At 45.8% G+C, this 21,498-nt stretch overlaps 1 pseudogene; it reads left to right on the forward strand.

The window, feature by feature from the left end:
* The first annotated feature begins 6,333 nt into the window (after positions 1-6,333).
* On the forward strand, positions 6,334-17,109 carry LOC117064597 (annotated as a pseudogene).
* The last annotated feature ends 4,389 nt before the right edge of the window (positions 17,110-21,498 follow it).

Raw genomic sequence — 21,498 nt, forward strand, 5'->3', positions numbered from 1 at the left:
ATTCCTGACCTCAGGAAGGGCTGGGGAAAGGTGTGTAAGGGTTGAAAACCAGGGAGGATTTACTCAGGCAGAGGGAGAGGGAAAGGCTCTGTAGCTGAAGGAGACAGGGGAGGCGGAAGCACAGGAAGTGGGAGGTAGGAAGCAGCCAGGTGTCATTTCCAGGGAGGATGAGGGGGCAGGGAGGTTTTGGGAATGGTAAAAAGGTGGGGGCAGGGCGGAGGTAAGTGTAGGAAGTAACACCTGCTTTGTGCAATCGGGCATTATGCATATGAAGTCTAAAAATGTTTATTACCCTTTGACCTAGTAATTCCACTTCTGGGAAATGATCTTAAGGAAAGTCTCCAAAATGCGGGGGAGGTAAAGCTATATTCACAACAGTGTTCATCACAGAGCTATTTATAGGAAAGTAAAAATGGAAGCAGCCCAAACATTTCTCCTAAGAGAATGGCAAAGAAACTAGAATCTAGCCATTCAAAACTGGCCATTCGAGGTGAGACTCCGAAGAACATTCAGAATCAATTATGTTAAAACGTTAAGGGAAATGGAGGCCAGGCGCGGTGGCTCAAGCCTGTAATCCCAGCACTTTGGGAGGCCGAGATGGGCGGATCACAAGGTCAGGAGATCGAGACCATCCTGGCTAACCCGGTGAAACCCCGTCTCTACTAAAAAATATAAAAAACTAGCCGGGCGAGGTGGCGGGCGCTTGTAGTCCCAGCTACTCGGGAGGCTGAGGCAGGAGAATGGCGTAAACCCGGGAAGCGGAGCTTGCAGTGAGCTGAGATCCGGCCACTGCACTCCAGCCTGGGCGACAGAGCGAGACTCCGTCTCAAAAAAAAAAAAAAAAAAGGGAAATGGAACAATAACTGTCATATATTAATTTTATTTCCTAGGGACCGAGGTGGGTGCTTTACATACTTGGTTTCATTTAATCCATACAACAACCCTAGAGTGTGGAATAACTTCCATGTAACAGATTTGGAGACTGAGGCTCGCCTGGGTAGGGGATGAAAAAACTGCGTGTGATTCAGCCCTGGTCACACTCCAGTGTGTTCTGACCACCACTTTCTGTGACAGGACCACATCCAGCCAGGAAACTGAGAGAAATACATCAAATATTAACAATGGTTCTTTTTCAGAAATGGGTCTTGGAGGGAGGATGGATTCTACTTCCAATTTTTCTGTGTTTTTCAAATTTTTCCTTATGAAGTTGTGATACCCTTTCTGTATTCTTTCCTAAGTTTTGGTTATTTATTGTGCTTATTCTGCAACTTGGTTTGATGCAGTTACTAGTAGGTCTTAGTGACCTTATCTTTGGATGCGTTTTATTCTTTTCTGGGGGTGGGGGGTGCTCAGACTACACCACAGTTCAGATTTGGCACAATTTATTTACTTGGCTCTCCCCTTGAAGGACATTTAGCAAGTTTCTAACTTTTCACGAATACAGCCAATCCTGCCAGGAGCATCCTTGATTACACCCCTTTGGGCAGAGGGTTTTGATGGTTTTGTTTTGTTTTGTTTTGTTTTTGAGATGGAGTTTCGCTCTTGTTGCCCAGGCTGGAGTGCAATGGCGCAGTCTCGGCTCACTGCAACCCCCACCTCCCGGGTTCAAGCAATTCTCCTTCCTCAGCTTCCCGAGTAGCTGGGATTATAGGTGCCCATGACCATGCCCAGCTAATTTTTGTATTTTTAGTAGAGATGGGGTTTCACCATGTTGGCCAGGCTGGTCTTGAACTCCTGACCTTGTGATCTGCCCGCCTCGGTCTCCCAAAGTGCTGAGATTACAGGCGTGAGCCACCACGCTCAGCCTTGATGTTTGTTTATAACCAAAAAGACTGGACTAGCGAAAAAGTGCACTTATGGGTGACTATATTTTTGGCTTTGGGAGATTGCGAATGGAGGGATTTAATTAGAGGCTCTAGAATCAAAGACGTCCCTGTTGGTAAAAAACAGAGGGCTGGTGTGAGTGGGAGTATTTGAAGTCTCAGTTCTCTAACAGTATCCCTCATTCCTCCCACTTCCCACCAGGGCCAGCTCTATCAGCAGGCTAGGGCTTTTCTCTTTGGGGGAAGTTATAGATTATGGTTCCTGCCCTTGATTCATATTGACATTGACATACAGCTTAATTCGGTTGAGCTGTGGGCAAATCCTCTTCAGGAAAACAGTTATTCTAATGCCTGTGGTGCTTCAGAGTGCAGAATCTCCTCCATTCAATTCCACCCCTTTCCTGGAGGTCTTTTATAGCAAATGTCGTTTGAAAAACTGGGGAACCTCAGCCAATTCCTCACACCTGCTGCGTGGCCTGCAGCCAACTTTGTGAGAGCCCTAGGCTGCTGTGCTTCATTTATATGGAATAAGGGGCTAGAGTTAGAAGACTTCAAACAGCTCCAACCTTCTGCTGTGATTCCATGAGAGCTAAATAAGAAAGATACAGCTCTACGCCTTATGAACTGTGTGATTCGGGGTGAGTTATTAACATCTCTGAGCATCAGTTTCTCATCTGTAATACCAGGCGGTGAGACCTACCTGGTACGGTTGTATAGATTAAATGAACTGCTACAAGGAGTTTGGCATTTAAGACAGTGGCCATACCTGGAAAATGAGTGACGCATCCTGGATCCAATCCGTAAGGCACCTAAGGAGCCCCTGGACTCCTTCAGCCCCATCTCCAGGATTACCTGGGGCTGCCGGGAAAGCATTTCTTTGAAGACCTCTGACTTATTAGAGAAATGAACCTATTCATTTCTCACCCAGTGGGTTGGTACCTTGAAGCTACCTAAGCTAAAGCACAAAAACAATAAACAAACACCCCATCTGAAGGTAGCTCCTGAACAAGTGAGTGTCCTAACCCGTCCAGCCACTGTTTTAGCCAGCACATTATGCAAAATGGCAGTTCATCCCAAGGTTTACCTTCATCCTTAGCTCCAGCAGCCAGAACATCCACATAAGGCTTTTAAGAAGGGAGGCAACGCCAGGTGCAGTGGCTCACGCCTGTAATCCCAGCACTTTGGGAGGCCGAGGCGGGTGGATCACCTGAGGTCAGGAGTTCGAGATCAGCCTGGGCAACACAGTGAAACCCAGTCTCTACTAAAAATACAAAATTAGCCGGGCGTGGTGGCACATGCCTGTATTCCCAGCTACTTGGGAGACTTAGGCAGGAAAATCGCTTGAACCTGGGAGGCGGAGGATGCGGTAAACTGAGATAGCACCATTGCACTCCAGCCTGGGCAACAAAAATAAATCTCCATCTCACAAAAAAAAAAAAAAAAGAAGAAGAAGGGAGGCAACAACTTAATGGAGTTTAAAGATCTGGTTCAAAATGTATTATTGGAGAGTGAGAAAACTAAGTGAGACAAAATGTCTGACACTACTATTGTAGGAAAAAGAAAAAACTCACTTAAGTTGGGTGCTGTGGCTCACTCCTGTAATGCCAACACTTTGGGAGGCCGAGGTAAGAGGACTGCTTGAGGCCAGGATTTTGAGACCAACCTGGTCAACACAGTGAGACCCCGTCTCAACAAAAATAAAAATAAAAACAATTAGCTAGGCATAGTCCTGGCTACTTGGGAGGCTGAGGTGGGAGGATTGCTTGAGCCTAGGAATTCAAGGCTGCAGTAAGCTATGATTGCTCCACTGCACTCCAGCCTAAGCAACAGAACGAGACCTTGTCTCTAAAATAAATAAATAAATAAGTACATTTTAAAATTTATTTTAAAAACCCACTTAACTACATGGGTATATGTGTTCATATCTTTTTATATACTTGTATACATTTTACTGGTATACAAATTCTGCTGGTATAATTGTTATCAGCTAACAGCTGTTCCTTTGGGGGAGTGTGGTGAGCTCTACCTGTTTACCTTCTTTAGCGTCTGACTTTCTGATATGAGCTTATCTTTCAAGAGAGGCGGTTACTGTAGTGGTTAAGAATGAGAGGAATTCCAGAGTCAAACCATCTTGTTCCGCTTCTTTTTTGTTGTTCGTTTGTTTGTTTCAGATAAGGTCTTGCTCTGTCGCCCAGGCTGGAGTGCAGTGGTGTGATCATAGTTCACATAGTCCCTATCTCCGAGGCTCGAGCCATCTTTTCCACCTCACCCTCCAGAGCAGCTGGGACCAGAGGCACATACCACCACAGCTGGCTAGTTTTTTTTTTTTTTTTTTTTTTTTAAAGCAGAGATGAGATTTCACTGCATAGCCAGGCTGGTCTCAAACTCCTGAGCTCAAGCAGTCCTCCTGCCTCAGCCTCCTAAAGTGTTGGGATTACAGGCATGAGTCACCATGCCCAGTCTTGTTTGGCTTCAAATTCAGATATGTGTCTATGTGTTTCTGCATCAGATACTGAAGCTGTGGCAGTTTATCTGTAGAAGCAGGTTGCCAATAACAATAAAATTAGACTTTACAATAACAATAAAATTAGGGTTGTTTGGAGGGTTAAATGAAGGGGTCCCTATACTTACCACAATACTTGGCATTCAGGAAGTACTCAGAAAAGATAAACTATTATTATTACTTACATAAGTTATATATATATAAAAACATAGGCTTCTTACCAAAGGACAGTGGTAACATGAGGTTGCACATACATGATACATACAGCTATAAAAAGAATGTGAGGGGAAAGAAAGAAAGAAAAGAAGGAATGACTGCTTTTCATAGCCAGCTCTGAAAGCCCCTGTCCCACATAATTTTCCACTATTCTCTCAAGAAGGGCAATTAAATAAAACTCTTGCCAGGTACAGTGGCTCTCACCTGTAATTCCAGCTACTTGAGAGGCTGAGGTGGGAGGACCACTTGAGGCTAGGAGTTCAAGACTGGCCTGGGCAATATAGGAGACCCTGTCTCTAAAAAGATGGAAAAAAAAATTAGCTGAACGTGGTGGTGTACACCTGTAGTCCCAGCTACTTGGGAGGCTGAGGCTGGAGGATCATTTGAGCCCAGGAGTTTGAGGCTGCAGTGAGCCATGATTATGCCACTGTATTCCAGCTTGGGTGACAGAGCAAGACGATGTGAAGGAAAATAAAAAAGAGGAGAGGAGAGAAGGAAAAGAAAGAGAAGAAAAAGAAAAGAAACAAAGACAGGAAGAAAGAGGAGAGAGAGAGAGAGAGAAAACTCTGGTGTGGGAGGAGGTAAAATGCTTAAAGGCCCAATAGAGAGTCCACCCCCACACGTGGCTTCAGCGAATCCATGACACCATGGATTCACTGGAGAAGTGACACAGGCTTATCTTCTCTCTTGACTCATCAGCTTCTGAGGTAGAAAGGAATTTGAGCTGTCCCAGCCATCCACTCATCCACTGAATATGTATTAGGTGCCTTTTGTGTGCCAGTCATTGTTCTAAGTCCAGAGATACAGCAGTGGACAGAGAAGACCAAAACAAAACATCGAACAAACAAAATCTCATCCCCTCATAGAGCTACATCCTACTGGATGGAAGTAAATAGACACTAAAAATGAGTAAGACTTGTGGAATGCCTAACAGTGATAAATGCTACGGAGAAAAATGAAGGAGGGAAATGTTTTAGGGATGATTAGGATGGGTTGCAATTTTAAATAGGATGGTTGGGTAAGGTCTCACTGAGCAGGTGACATTTGAGTAAAGACCAGAAAGAAGTGCAGAAGAGACCCCCGTAGAAGGAAGAGCAAGTGCAAGGACCCGGAAGTAGTAGTGTGAACAGCACGGAGGGCAGCAGGGCTGGTGGGAGTGGTCTAGACTAGTGGTCCTCATGGCCATTTTGCTCCCCACAGGGTACATCTGGCCATGTCTGGAAACATTTTGCGTTGTCACAACTGGGATGGGAGTGTGCTCTATGAGGGTCAGGGATGCTGTTCAACATCCGACAATGCACGGGACAGTCTCCACATTCTCCAATGAATGATCCTTCCCAAAATGTCAAGAGTGCCAAGGTTGAGAAGCTCAAATCTAGACTTAGGAAGAGTTGTAGGAAATGATGTCAGAGAGATAACAAGAAGTGTGGGGAATGGATGAGGGGGTATGGAGAGGGAGATCACCAAGAGCCCTGTAGGCATCCTAAGGATCTTAGCTTTTTACTGTAGGCCTGATGGGAAGCCACTGGTTGTTGGCAGTGTTTAGCTAGTAGAAATTCCAAGTCATAGGGAGAGGAATACCAGGTGGTCATTGATCTTGGTCCCAGGCCCTGACTCCCTCTGACTTCCTCTGGGAGGGGCCTCACTTCAGGGGCTGGAAAGTATAAGACAGATGATTTTTAGTCATTAAGCAGGACTTCATCAGCAGGCAAAATCACAGCTTTGCTAGGAGATCGTTAATCTTGATTCTGTGAGAATAACCAACCCAGCCTCCCTTAATTACTAGGAACAATGCATAATCTGGACTTGATCACAACAGAGGAGTCAACGTTGCATTTCACCAGTGTTTCCTTAAGGCTGGTTGAAGTGCAAGGTTAGTGTTTGGATGTAAACTTTGCCTTCTAGGAATTTTTTTTTTTTTTTTAGACGGAGTCTCACTGTGTCACCCAGGCTGGAGTACAATGGCACAATCTCGGCTCATTGTAACCTCTGCCTCCTGGGTTCAAGCAATTCTCCTGTCTCAGCTTCCCAGGTATATGCAACTACAGGCGGTTGCCACCACGCCCAGCTAATTTTTATATTTTAAGTGGAGATGGGGTTTCATTTCATCATGTTAGCCAGGCTGATCTCAAACTCCTGACCTCAAGTCATCTACCTGCCTCAGCCTCCCAAAGTGCTGGGATTACAGATGAGAGTCGCCTTCTAATAATTTTTGATGTAATGAAGGACAGGAGAGGAGAGAAAGATTAACCCCCAGATTGATACCGCCAACATTCATGGAACACCTGCTGAGATTAGAGGGGGAATGAATGTAAGCAGGTAAGGAAGAGAGGACGTGCTGGGAGGAGATGGCATATGCACACATCCCACCATTTGGTGACATAAGTGCAGTTACAGAGGGGGCCACTGGGCAAAAGGACTGGTTCAGCCATGGCAGCCAGTGGCACAGAAGAGGTGGCGTTTAGGCTTTGGAGGATAAAAGAGTGCAGGTAGTGAAATTATGAGGGAAAGGCATCCAAGCAAAGGGCAGACAGCCAGTGTTCTCAGGAGCTCACCTCTGCAGATTTCTGGACCACATCCTCTAGATTCTTTTATACACACACACACACACACACATTTATGTATGTATATGTTTTCTTTGTGTATATGTACATATAGTTTTTATATATGTATATATATTTATATACACTGCGTGTGTGTGTGTGTATATATATATGTGTGGTCTGGCTCTGTCGCCTAGGCTGGAGTGTAATAGTACTAACTTGGCTCCTGGGCTCAAGTGATCCTCCCACCTCAGCCTCCCGGGTAGCTGGGACTACAGGCACGTGCCACCATGCCTGGCTAATTTTTGTATTTTTTTGGTAGAGATGGGGTTTCACCATGTTGACCAGGCTGATCTCGAACTCCTGGGCTTAAGCAATCCCCTGGCCTTAGCCTCCCAAAGTGCTGGGATTACAGATATGATCCACTGCACCCAGCCTTACATTCTTGTAGATTATCATTCAGAAGACCTAGATCCCATCCAAAAATCTGCATATTACACAGCTCCTGGGACCTGCAAACCAGGTGTTTCTCTGCACCTTGCAAAGCCCTGCTCCAGGAAATGGAAGGCAGGGTTCAGGCATCTATCCTGGTGTGGTGCTTCCAAGAGAAAGGTGTCCAAATGCTGCTGCTTTGAAAGGCAAAAACTAGGGGTGGCTGGCCTGCCAGGCATGGCCACATGAAGTCAGTGGTTCTCTGACTTGAGTGGCCTATCACTGGGGAAGCTTGTTAAACATATATCTGGGTCACACAATAGACTCTCTGCCTCAGTCTCCTGGGGTGATCTGTTTGGGACCCCACCAGGTGACTCACTGGCCCTGTGGCCTATCTATAACTGAGACACATTTTGACCACACTGAGCTCCCCTTCAGCCCCTAGAATCTTAAAAACACTAAGAGCCCCACGCAGTGTCCCATCTATTTATTTTAATCACAATAGCTGCTTTTTATTGAGCATTTACTGAGTCCTAAACTCTGTGCTGAACACTTTACATTTATAAGTCTCACAACAGGCTGGGTGTAGTAGCTCATGCCTGTAATCCCAACACTTTGAGGCTGAGGTGGGAGGATCACTTGAAGCCAGGAGTTTGAGACCATCCTGGGCAGCAAAGCAAGACCCCCATCTCTACAAAAAAGAACAACAAAAACAAAAGAAAAAGTCTCACAACAACCTGGCAAAGGAGGAAGGTTTGTTGTTGTTGTTGTTGTTGTTGTTTTGAGATGGGGTCTCTCTCTGTTGCCAGGCTGGAGTGCTGTGGCATGATCTTGGCCCACTGCAACCTCCGACTCCCTGGTTCAAGCGATTCTCCTGCCTCAGCCTCCCAAGTAGCTGGGATTACAGGCATGCGCCACCATGCCCAGCTAACTTTTGTATTTTTAGTAGAGACGGGGTTTCACCATGTTGGCCAGGATGGTCTTGAACTCCTGACCTCGTGATTTGCCCCGCTCAGCCTCCCAAAGTGTTGGGATTACAGGCATAAGCCACCGCGCCCCATCAAAGAGGAAGAGTTTTACAAGGAAACTGAGACACAGCAGTTATTGGTAGAGCTGGGACACAGACCTAGGCTTGCCTGACCCCAAACTCAAGCTCTTCAGCAGTTTTCGGCACCACCTCCCTTCGGACGCCCTGCTGTGCTTTCTGCTGCTAGTCCCTACAGCTAGATTACAAACTACTTGGGGCAAAAGTTGGATCTTAGGCTGCTTGTGTTCCTCAGACAGAATTTTGTTGAAATAACTGGGGTTTCTTCTCAGTCATGAGAGCTCTTTATGGACCCTTCTCCCTGGTGTGTGGATTCCCAACTCCCTTAAACAATATCTTTCTCTTCCAGAGGGGAGCTCAATGAGCTCCCAGGGTTTTTTTGTTTTGTTTTGTTGTTGTAGTTGTTTGTTTGTTTGTTTGTTTGAGGCAGAGTTTCTGTCTGTCACCCAGGCTGGAGTGCAGTGGTGCGATCTTGGCTCATTGCAACCTCCGCCTCCCAGGTTCAAGCAATTCTCATGCCTTGGCCTCTTGAATAGCTGGGATTAGAGGTGCCTGCCACCACCATGCCCAGCTAATTTTCTTTTTTTCTTTTTCAGTAGAGATGGTGTTTCACCATGTTGCCCAGGCTGGTCTCAAAGTCCTGGGCTCAAGTAATCCACCCAAAGTGCTGGGGTTACAGGTGTGAGCCACTGTGCCTGGCATTCTTCTTTTATTTATTTATTTATTTCCTAACCCACTAGGCAATCAAGGACTTTCTTTAAAGAGATGGGGTCTTGCATTCACCCAGGCTGAAGTGCAGTGGCATGATCATAGCTCACCACAGCCTCGAATTCCCAGACTTAGGCCATCTCCCCGAGTAACTGGGACCACAGGTGTGCACCACCATGCCCAGCTAAGTTATTTTTTTATTTTTTTTTTAGAGACAAGGTCTCACTGTGGACCAGACATTACTCAATCTGGTCTTGAACTCCTGGCCTCAAGCAGTCCTCCCGTCTTAGCCTTGCAAAGTGCTGAGATTACAGGCATGAACCACTGCACCCTGCTAGCACCCAGGGTTCTAAGCCCCCTGCCCTGTGGAGCTTATTAGAAAGGCCTTGTATTTGAGTTCTCAACTTTACCTTCTTTTTGACATGTTCTTTCTTCCCAGACTGTGAGGTCCTGGAAGTAGTAAGGCTGGCTTCTTACCATCTGTCTTCCCTAAAGCAGCACATAGTAGGCTCAATAAATTCAAGGAGGGCTGATTTATATGCATTCAGATCTCAGACTTCTGTGAATATAAACCAAGGACCATAATTTTTTTCTCTACATTACATTCATTGGTGTTTAATTTATTGAGCATCTACTGTGTGCCAGGCACTGGTGCAGGTACTAGGAATTCTGTGGTAAATAAGGTAAATGAGTTCTCTGCTCTCTAGGGCTTCCTTCTAGTGGGGAAGACATACAAACTCTTAGCAAAGCCAGCTTCTGTGGTGGCTGGGGAAGATGGAGAACAATTAGAACTGGAGGCCAGAGGGGCCTCTCTGAGAAGGCGTCATCTGAACTGACAACGGATTGATCAAAATGAGCCAGCTGTGTCTGAATCAGGGAAAGGGCATTCCAATCCTGAGACCAGGACCACTGTGGCCTGTTTGAGGATTCACAGATGCTACTATGGCTGGAACTTAGCGGGCAAGAGAGAGAGGTCAGAGATGAGCTGGGAGATGTTGGCAAGGCCAGATCATGCAGGGCCTTCCTCACAGACCATGGTGAAGAGATTAGAGTTGGTTCTAACCAAGATGGGAAATCAGTGGAGGGTTTTATGCAGGATGATGATGAAAGATCCCCAGCTGCTTGGAGAATGGACTGTAGGGAGGACAGAGTGGAAGGAGAGACCAGTTAGGAAATCACTGCCATGGTCATGGTGACAGGTGATGGGGTCTTGGACAAAGATCATAGAAAAGGAAGCTGAGAGATGTAGACAGACAAGACCTTCAGATGTAGTGGATGTGGCAGGGGTGGGGCATGAGGGAAAGAGGAATCACGAAGGACACCCTGGTTTGGATTAGGTAGATGGGGGTGTCATTTTTTGAGATGGGGAAGGTAGAGGAAGAACAGGTTTGGGTGGCAAAATCAAGCATTCTGGTGTACCCCTGGGTCAAATAATGTCCTCGAAAGACGGCACGTGTGAATATATGACCTCACACGGCAAATCTGATTAAGTCAAGAATTTTGAGATAGGAAATTATCCTGGAGGGCTCAATGTAAACACAAGGGGCCTTATAAATGAAAAAGGGAGGCAGGAGAGTCAGTGTGCTTCTGTGTAAGAAGGAATCAACCCACCATCACTTTGAACTGGCTTTGAAGGTGAAGGAAGGGAACCCCGAGGTGAGGAATTAAGACATCCTCTAGGAACTGGGAAAGGTAAGGAAATGGTTTCTCCCATCGAGACTCTGAAAGGGACACAATCTTGCTGATACCTTGCTTTTAGCCCAGATAAAACCCAATTAGGACTTCTTACCTCCAGAACTGTGAACTCATGCATTTGTGTGGTTTTAAGCCAATAAGTTTGTGGTCATTTGTTACGGAAGCAATAGGAAATGGACACATTGGCCTTAAGGATATCCAGGTGGAAAGACAGGTGGGCAGCAGGCAGGCTGTACTGGCCAGATCCCAGGGTAGAGGCTGGCACTGGAACCCTTGGAGCATTCAGCCTACAGTTGGAACTTAAATCTGAGAGGTTTCGAATCACCTCAGGGCCCAGAGTGAGCTGCAGGGCCGGTGATTAATTCCTGTCCTCTCTGCCTGATACAGGCAAACTTTGGCAGCCGGCCTTTCTCTCCTAAGTAGAGAATCTTTAGCTTGGCCCAAGGCACTTGGGTGGGGCCTGAGCTGGACAGGCCTGCTCCTGAGTGAAAGTCCAAAGACCCTGTCACCCTGAAGGACACTCCCATCAGGCTAGCTCAGATGCCTCCAGGCTAGGTGGGAAGGAAAATGGGAGAGGGACTGGAAATGTTTATTATGTTTGTTTAGCTCCTATTAAGTCCCAAGCACCAAAAAGGAGACTTTTTATCTGTGGTTTTAAACCTTGCAATAACCCTAGCAGGGAGCTGTAAGCCCCATTTATGAATAGGTAAACTGAGGGTCAGAGGGATCCGATTACTTCTTTACGATAACACCAGCAGGATGGCTGGCACAGTGGCTCATGCCTGTAATCCCAGCACTTTGGGAGGTTAAGTCAGGCAGATTGCCTGAGCTCACGAGTTCAAGACCAGCCTGGGCAACATGGCAAAATCCCGTCTTTACAAAAAATACAAAAATTAGCTGGGCATGGTGGTGTGCGCTTGTAGTTCCAGCTACTCAAAGAGGCTGAGGTGGGAGGATGGCTTGAGCCCAGGAGGTGGAGGTTGCAGTGAGCCGAGACTACACCACTGCACTAGAGCCTGGGCGATAGAGCCAGACCTTGTCTCAAATAAAAAACAAAAAGTAAAAAATAAAAATAACGAAATAACGCCTGCAGAGAACTGAAGATCCAGGAGTCCACCAAGTTTGAATGAGCTTTAGATGTCCCCAGCATGCTGCTCTTTCTGCCATGCCCCTCATCTTGGCTGAGGACTATTTGAGAGTGTTTTTTGGTTTGTTTGTTTGTTTGTTTTTTAACCAAAATAGCAACAATGCCTTCCATTCATTGACCTTTCCCGCTTTACCTGAGCTGCACATTTAATCTTCATACCAACCTCATTGTTAGTTTTTTGGGTTTTTTTTTTCATTTTACAGATGTAGATGCTGTGGCTCAAAGGATTAATTAATTTGCTTAAGATAATGCAACATGAGAAAAGCAGATCAGGACCGAATACCAGAACAACGATTTTGCTTGAAATAACACCACTACTAATAATTGTCTCTCTGCACCTCCTGGCTTATTTCTCTGCACCTCCTGGCTTGTTTCTCTACTCCCACACCTTCCCTGCTGACCCTGGTCAACGTGCTGTGAACATACAAATAGTGCCTGATATACTAGGGCCTTGGCATTGGCCATGGGAGTGAGAGGGAGAAAATAATTTAAGAGCCTTTGTAGTTGATTTCAACAAGGTAAGGCAATGCCAGTGAAGCATCTTGCAGGAATCCCTCCCTGATTGCTTCAGTCCACAGCGCTCTTACCTTTCTCTGTACACTTACAATCTGTTTCACTTACTTCCTAGCAGACCTCGCAGAAACCATTATTTCATATGATATGTTTCCCCCATAGAATATAAGCTCCTTAAGGGAAGAGATTTTTGTCTGGTTTTACAATGCTGAATTCCAAGTGCCTAGGAAGGACCTGGCAGGTCGTAAGCACAAGAAGTATTGGTTGGATGAATATATACTTCTTGCAACCCACAGGGACTGACGTTGGTCTAGGCCAGGCCCTGCCCTGGCTTCCAGGGATGCGGAAGTGAACCGAATAACTTCCTGAGCTTATGGGGGAGACATGCATACCTGCATATTCACAACAGATTTCATAACACATAACCAAAGTAAAAAGGTGGCCACCAGAAGGGGATTGGACCTGCTTGTTGGAAGGGTGCAAATGGAAACTAGAGAGGTGATTGCTTCAGACATTCCCAGTGGGACAGGTGGCTGTGAGCCTGTGATGAGCTGAGAGGCACCACTGAGTAAAAGTTAAGAGGACAGGCTTTGGAGCCCAGCTGTCTGGGCTGAATCTTTCTCTACCAATTACTGGTTGTGTGATGTAGCAGCGGTGATATACTGTTGAGATAAACGCGTATTTCCAGACTCACTGCAGAGATTCCAAACTGCAAGTCTGGGCTGGCTACGAATCTGCTTTGTTGTTTTACAAACATGTCATGGTTTATTGCAGAGGGTCTATAGACCATGCCTTGAAAAACCCTGGCCATCAGGGAGAAAGGGTCGTGCTAACCAGCAAACTGGAATGTCACACTGTGTGTCATTGACATTTTTCAGTGTGAAATCACAAACTGTCATTCAGGGTTAGACTTTATACTACCCAGTAAGTGTCATGGAGGAGGTTTCAGGACAGCTGGGGAATTCAACAGGCCTGGTCTCTACCAGGTCCTCCCAGGACACTCACCAGCAGCAGATTTCAAGGCATTCTGCCTTCACTTTAGGCCTGGGGTGAACCTGCAGGAGGCTCTCTGCAAATATTCATTAATCAACTGATAACTTTTCTAGCCAAGCACCAGCTGCCTAGCCTCAGTCCCCCGCAGAGGTTCTGGAAGGACTGCAGGAACCCCAGAGAGGGCTAGATTACAATGAGGGCACAAGAGGTGGTACCCAGCTCTGATGTCTTCATGTCTTGACTTGAGCTAGGACTTCACACCCAGGACCCCAGAGAAACCAGATGGAAAGAAGGTCATGGGAGATGTGAGGGCTCAGAGCCTGTAATCTCTGGACAAACTCCATCTCTTTGAGCCTCAGATGAAATGCAAGGCCTAAGTGTTACAGATGGTTCTTCATTTGTTCATTCCATTAACATTTCAGCCTCTGTCATGTGCCAGGCTAGGCTAGGGAGACCATGGTGACACAGGTCTCTGTACTCAGTGAGCTTATACTCCAGAGAGGGATCAGACAATAAGGTAATATAGGTTAATTAATATCAGAGAGTAATGAGAGGAAGACCATAGTCCAGGAGCAGCTATGGCTCATGGCTGTAATCCCAACACTTTGGGAGGCCAAAGCAGGTAGATCGCTGAGTCCAAGGGTTTGAGACCAGCCTGGGCAATATGGTGAAACCCTATCTCTCTCTCTCACACACACACACACACACACACACACACACACAAAATTAGCCAGGCATGGTGACACACTCCTTTAGTCCCAGCTACTCAGGAGGCTGAGGTAGGAGGACTGATTGAGCCCAGAGGGTCAAGGCTACAGTGAGCCAAGATCACATCCCTGCATTCCAGCTTGGGTGACAGAGTGAGACTCTATCTCGAGGGGAAAAAAAAGAGAGAGAGAGGAAGAACATAAAAGGGTAATGGAGCTGGTCATGGTGGCTCATGCTTACAGTCCCAGCTACTTATCCAACCCATGGCCCATGGGCTGCATGAAGCCCAGGACAGCTTTGAACATGGCCCAACACAAATTCATAAACTTTCTTAAAAATTATGAGATTTTTGCCAGGCACAGTGGCTAACGCCTGTAATCCCAGCACTTTGGGAGGCTGAGGCAGGCGGATCACTTGAGGTCAGGAGTTCAAGACCAGCCTGACCAGCATGGTGAAATCCCATCTCTACTAAAAATACAAAATTAGGTGGCATGGTGGTGCATGCCTATAATCCCAGTTACTAGGGAAACTGAGGCAGGAGAATCACTTGAACCTGGGAGGCAGAGGTTGCAGTGAGCCAAGATCATGCCATTGCACTCCAGCCTAGGCAACAAGAGCGAAACTCCATCTCAAAAAAAAAAAAAAAAAAAAAAAGTTTCTTGTGATTTTCTTTCTTCTTCTTTTTTTTTTTTTAGTTCATCAGCTATCATTAGTGTTAGCGTATTTTATGTGTGGCCGAAGGCAATTCTTCTTCCAGTGTGGTTCAGGGAAGCCAAAAGATTAGACACCCCTGCTCTACAGTGTTCTTAACAAGAGATCATCTAGCCTCTGGGTGGCCGTCTGCACTGTCTGAGAGCTCATGACTGTGACCTCAGAGACTCTTTAAATGATGAAATCATGGCCATAACTATGGCAAACCTCAATGGAGAATGTCATGCTAACCATAACCTTGTCTCACCTGAGCTGCACAATCACTTCTCAGGTAGGTGCTCCTACTGTATTAGGGGCATTTTACTAATTGGGATGCTGAGACTTAGAGAGTTGAGGCAAGTTGCTCAACTCACTTATTTGTTAGGCGGCAGAACAGGGATTCTAATCCAGGGCGAACTCTAGAGTGCTGGACTCTTAAATGACACATGGCGTTATTGATCTAATGGAGTTTGGTACCCTGTATCCCCCATCCTACTTTTCTCTAATGCAGGAACTCTTGGATCTGTAGGTCACAGCCTCCCCTTAGACTGTAAAACAGTGCCTGCTGGGCACTGGTCCCATGCTGAGGGCGCCCCTCTGGCATATCCTCTGAGCATGGGATTGCTGAGAGCTACAGTCTGGGGGTGGTGAGCCAGATCAGCACAGATCACAGATGGAAACCATCCTTCTAGGTAACTCCTTCTAGAAGGAAGAGTTCCTGGTCCAGAACTGTGTTCTGTTCCCAACTTGCCTCCAGTCTGCCTGCTCCATGACCCCAGACGTCTGCTTGAGTCAGCCCTGGGCCTGTGTGGGGGCGGCCCGTGGGCTCCCGCAACATCCTGTGTTCTGCCTTCTGCATACCTATTTTCCATTTCCAGGGAATCCCTCCCATCAGGGTTGGTTTTTACACTCTGGACCCGCCCACAGAACAATTGCAATGGCTCCCTCAGAGGCTCCTGGAGTCATTCCTGCATTACACAATCTCCAGTCTCCAGGGTCTGGCAGGAGCTGCATTTCTTTCTCTCTCCTGAAAGACTCCAAGTTCTGCTCCTCCTTCAGTTCACACTGGCAAGATCTTCTCTTCCAAAGAGTCTCACTGCTGTCCCCACTTCCCTGAGCTCCTGTTTCCTCGTGCTGACTGAGCCACTGGAGGGGACATCCGACATGTTTGTCTTCCAGCATCCCTTCCCCTCCTTCCTCTGTGAACTGCACTCCTTTTCTTCTGGGTATAACCCCTCCTCCACTTTCTGAGACTAGTTGGGGCTGCCACTCACACAGTACCTTTTCTCCTGGCCAGGGTGGTTGGTCCAGGGTTAGGCATGTGACCCAAAGCAGGCCAATCACAATCCTTCCCTGGGATTTTTTTTTTATATGGAGCATATGGAAAAAAAAAAAAGAAAAACTCTTTGGTTTGGGTTTGCTAAGCTGGCTTGATGGAAGCCAGGCTGGAGCTACCTGCATTCCTGCTTCTCTTCCCCTTTCTAGATAGAGGCTACCTATCTGAAGTGGGAGAAAGTGAAGCCAATACACAGAGAGAAGCAGAGAGAATAAGGAAGTGATCTGCTCATTATTTCAGTTTTTAGAGACCTTGACACCAGCCCCACCTCAACTAATGAGTCAGTTTATTTATTTACTTACTTATTATTTACTTACTGGCTACTTTTACTCGAACTAGCTTGAATTTGGTTTCGATCACTTGCAATTAAGAGTCCAAACATGTCTTCCTGGGCTTGGACCTAGTTCACAGCAACCTGGCTAAACGCACCAAGAAAGTTGGAATCATCAGTAAATATGGGACCCACTATGGGGCCTCCCTCCAGAAAATGGTGAAGAAAATTGAAATCAGCCAGCACACCAAGTACACTTGCTCTTTCTCTGGCAAAAACAAGATGAAGAATTGAGTTGTGAAGATCTGGCACTGTGGTTCCTGCATGAAGACAGTACCTAGCAGTGCCTGGACCTACAATACCACTTCCAAAGCCGGAGTAAAGTCTGCCATCAGAAGACTGAAGGAATTGCAAGACCAGTAAAGGCTCCTCTACTCTTTGAGACATCACTGGCCTATAATAAATGGGTTAATTTATTGAACGAAATTGATTTGGCTTGTTACTTTATTAAACATTCTGATGTTTGCATTATGTCACTACTGATGTATTGGAGAAGCATGCTGAGATGGATCTAATTCAGTCCCTTTTTTAAGTAGTCAGATGATAAAATATGGCATAAGAATATAAGCCTTCCAAGTTAGGTATGTGTATTAGGTTTGTATAAGTCTGTTCTTGCCAGTTTGACTTTGAGGTACACTGGAGCAAACTGCAAACTTTAGTCTTTAAATTACAGTTAATATTAAAAAAAAAAATCTTTCTAGTCTGGGCACGGTGGCTCATGCCTGTAATCCCAGCATTTTGGGCGGCCGAGGCAGGTGGATTACTTGGGGCCAGGAGTTCAAGATCAGCCTGGCCAACATAAAGAAACCCCATATCTACTAAAAATACAAAAATTAGTCAGGCATGGTGGTGCACTGTAATCCCAGCTACTTGGGAGACACTGGCACGAGAATTGCTTGAACCTGGGAGGCGGAGGTTGCAGTGAGCTGAGATTGTGCCACTGCACTCCAGCCTGAGTGACAGAGTGAGACTCTGTCTCTAAAAAAAAAAAAATGAGGTGCTCCAAGATAGCCGAATAGGAACAGCTCCAGTCTGCAGCTCCCAGCATGATCAACGCAGAAGATGGGTGACTTCTGCATTTCCAACTGAGGTACCTGGTTAATCTCTTTGGGACTGGTTGGACAGTGGGTGCAGCCCACAGAGGGTGAGCTGAAGCAGGGCAGGGCGTTGCCTCACCCAGGAAGCACAAGGAGTCAGGGGATTTCCCTTTCCCAGCCAAGGAAAGCCGTGACAGACTGTACCTGGAAAAATGGGGCACTCCTGCCCAAATACTGCACTTTTCCCAAGGTCTTAGCAGCTGGCAGACAAGGTGATTCTCTCCTGTGCCTGGCTCAGCAGGTCACACACCTGCGGAGCCTTGCTCACTGCCAGCACAGAAGTCTGAGATCGATCTGCGAGGGGGAAGCCTGGCTGCAGGAAGGGCAACAGCCATTGCTGAGACTTGCGTAGGTAAACAAAGCAGCTGGGAAGCTCAAACTGGGCAGAGCCCACCACAGCTCAACAAGGCCTACTGCCTCTAGACTCCACCTCTGTGGGCAGGATATAGCCAAACAAAAGGCAGTAGACAACTTCTGCAGACTTAAATGTCCCTGTCTGACAGCTCTGAAGAGAGCAGTGGTTCTCCCAGCACGGCATTTGAGATCTGAGAATGGACAGACTGTCTCCGCAAGTGGGTCTCTGACCCCCGTGTAGCCTAACTGGGAGACACTTCCCAGTAGGGGCTGACAGACACCTCATATGTGTGGCTGCCCCTCTGGGACAAAGCTTCCAGAGGAAGGATCAGGCAGCAATATTTGCTGTTCTGCAGCCTCTGCTGGTGATCCAGTGTCTGAAGCGGACCTCCAGCAAACTGCAACAGACCTGCAGCTGAGGGACCTGACCGTTAGAAGGAAAACTAATAAACAGAAAGGAATAGCATCAACATCAACAAAAAGGTCATCTACACCAAAACCCCATCTGTAGGTCACTAATATCAAAGACCAGAGGTAGATAAAACCACAAAGATGGTGAGAAACTAGAGCAGAAAAGCTGAAAATTCTAAAAATCAGAGTGTCTCTTCTCCTCCAAAGGATTGCAGCTCCTCCCCCAGCAACGGAGCAAAGCTGGATAGAGAATGACTTTAACGAGTTGACAGAAGTAGGCTTCAGAAGGTTGGTAATAACAAACTTCCCTGAGCTAAAGGAGGATGTTCAAACCCATAACAAGGAAGCTAAAAACCTTGAAAAAAGATTAGACAAATGGCTAAGTAGAATAAACAGTATACAGAAGACCTTAAATGACCTGATGGAGCTGAAAACCATGGCATGAGAATTTCGTGATACATACAAAAGCTTCAATAGCTGATTCAATCAAGTGGAAGAAAGGGTATCAGTGATTGAAGATCAAATTAATGAAATAAAGTGAGAAGACAAGGTTAGAGAAAAAGAATAAAAGAAACAAACAAAGTCTCCAAGAAATACGGGACTATGTGAAAAGACCAAATCTACGTTTGATTGGTGTACCTGAAAGTGATGGGGAGACTGGAATCAAGTTGGAAAACACTTTTCAGGATACTATCCAGGAGAACTTCCCCAACCTAGCAAGGCAGGCCAACATTCAAATTCAGGAAATACAGAGAACACCATAAAGATACTCCTCGAGAAGAGCAACCCAAAGACACTTAATTGTCAGATTCACCAAGGTTGAAATGAAGGAAAAAGTGTTAAGGGCAGCCAGAGAGAAAGGTCAAACCCACAAAGGGAAGCCCACAAAGGTCAAACCCACAAAGGGAAACCCACAAAGGTCAAACCCACAAAGGGAAACCCATCAGACTAACAGCAGATCTCTCGGCAGAAACTACAAACCAGAAGAGAGTGGGGGCCAACAGTCAACATTCTTAAAGAAAATAATATTCAACCCAGAATTTCATAGCCAGCTAAACTAAGCTTCATAAGTGAAGGAGAAATGAAATCCTTTACAGACAAGCAAATGCTGAGAGATTTGCTTGCTGGTCACCACCAGGCCTGCCTTACAAGAGCTCCTGAAGGAAACACTAAATATGGAAAGAAACAACTAGTACCAACCACTGCAAAAACATCCCAAATGGTAAAGACAATCGATGCTATGAAGAAACTGCATCAATTAATGGGCAAAATAACCAGCAAACATCATAATGACAGGATCAAATTCACACATAATATTAACCTTAAATGTAAATGGGCTAAATGCCCCAATTAAAAGACACAGACTGGAAAATTGGATACAGTCAAGACCCATCAGTGTGCTGTATTCAGTAAACCCATCTCACATACAAAGACGCACATAGGCTCAAAATAAAGGGATAGAGGAAGATCTACCAAGCAAATGGAAAGCAAAAAAAAGCAGGGATTGCAATCCTGGTCTCCAATAAAACAGACTTTAAACCAACAAAGATCAAAAGAGACAAAGAAGGCCATTACATAATGGTAAAGGGATCAATTCAACAAGAAGAGCTAACTATCCTAAATATATATGCACCCAATACAGGAGCACCCAGATTCATAAAGCAAGTCCTTAGAGACCTGCAAAGAGACTTAGACTCCCACACAGTAATAATGGGAGACTTCAACATCCCACTATCAATATTAGACAGATCAACGAGACAGAAGGTTAACAAGGATATCCAGGACCTAAACTCAGCTCTGCAACAAGCAGACCTAATAGACATCTACAGAACTCTCCACCCCAAGTCAACAGAATATACATTCTTCTCAGCACCACATCACACTTATTCTAAAATTGACCACATAATTGGAAGTAAAACACTCCTCAGCAAATGTAAAAGAACAGAAATCACAACAAACTGTCTCTCAGACCACAGTGCAATCAAATTAGAACTCAGGATTTAAAAACTCACTCAAAACCACACAACTACATGGAAACTGAACAACTTGCTCCTGAATGACTACTGGATAAATAACGAAATGAAGGCAGAAATAAAGATATTCTTTGAAACCAGTGAGGGCCGGGCGCGGTGGCTCAAGCCTGTAATCCCAGCACTTTGGGAGGCCGAGACGGGCGGATCATGAGGTCAGGAGATCGAGACTATCCTGGCTAATACGGTGAAACCCCGTCTCTACTAAAAAAATACAAAAAACTAGCCGGGTGACGAGGCGGGCGCCTGTAGTCCCAGCTACTCGGGAGGCTGAGGCAGGAGAATGGCGTGAACCCGGGAGGCGGAGCTTGCAGTGAGCTGAGAGCCGGCCACTGCACTCCAGCCTGGGTGGCAGAGCAAGACTCCGTCTCAAAAAAAAAAAAAAAAAAGAAACCAGTGAGAACGAAGACACAAAGTACAGAATCTCTGGGACACATTAAAAGCAGTGTGTAGAGGGAAATTTATAGCACTAAATGCCCACAAGAGAAAGCAAGAAAGATCTAAAATGCACACCCTAACATCACAATTAAAAGAACTAGAGAAGCAAAAGCAAACACATTCAAAAGTTAGCAGAAGGCAAGAAATAACTAAGATCAGAGCAGAACTGAAAGAGATAGAGACACAAACACCCTTCAAAAAAATCAGTGAATCCAGGAGCTGGTTTTTTGAAAAGATCAACAAAATAGACCGCTAGCAAGACTAATAAAGAAGAAAAGAGAGAAGAATCAAATAGACGCAATAAAAAATGATAAAGGGAATATCACCAACAATCCCACAGAAATACAAATTACCATCAGAGAACACTATAAACACCTCTAAGCAAATAAACTAGAAAATCTAGAAGAAATGGATACATTTCTGGACACATACACCCTCCCAAGACTAAACCAGGAAGAAGTTGAATCTCTGAATAGACCAATAAC

Source organism: Trachypithecus francoisi, unplaced genomic scaffold (assembly GCF_009764315.1).
Source record: "Trachypithecus francoisi isolate TF-2019V2 unplaced genomic scaffold, Tfra_2.0 Contig01579, whole genome shotgun sequence".
Taxonomy (NCBI): Eukaryota; Metazoa; Chordata; class Mammalia; order Primates; family Cercopithecidae; genus Trachypithecus; species Trachypithecus francoisi.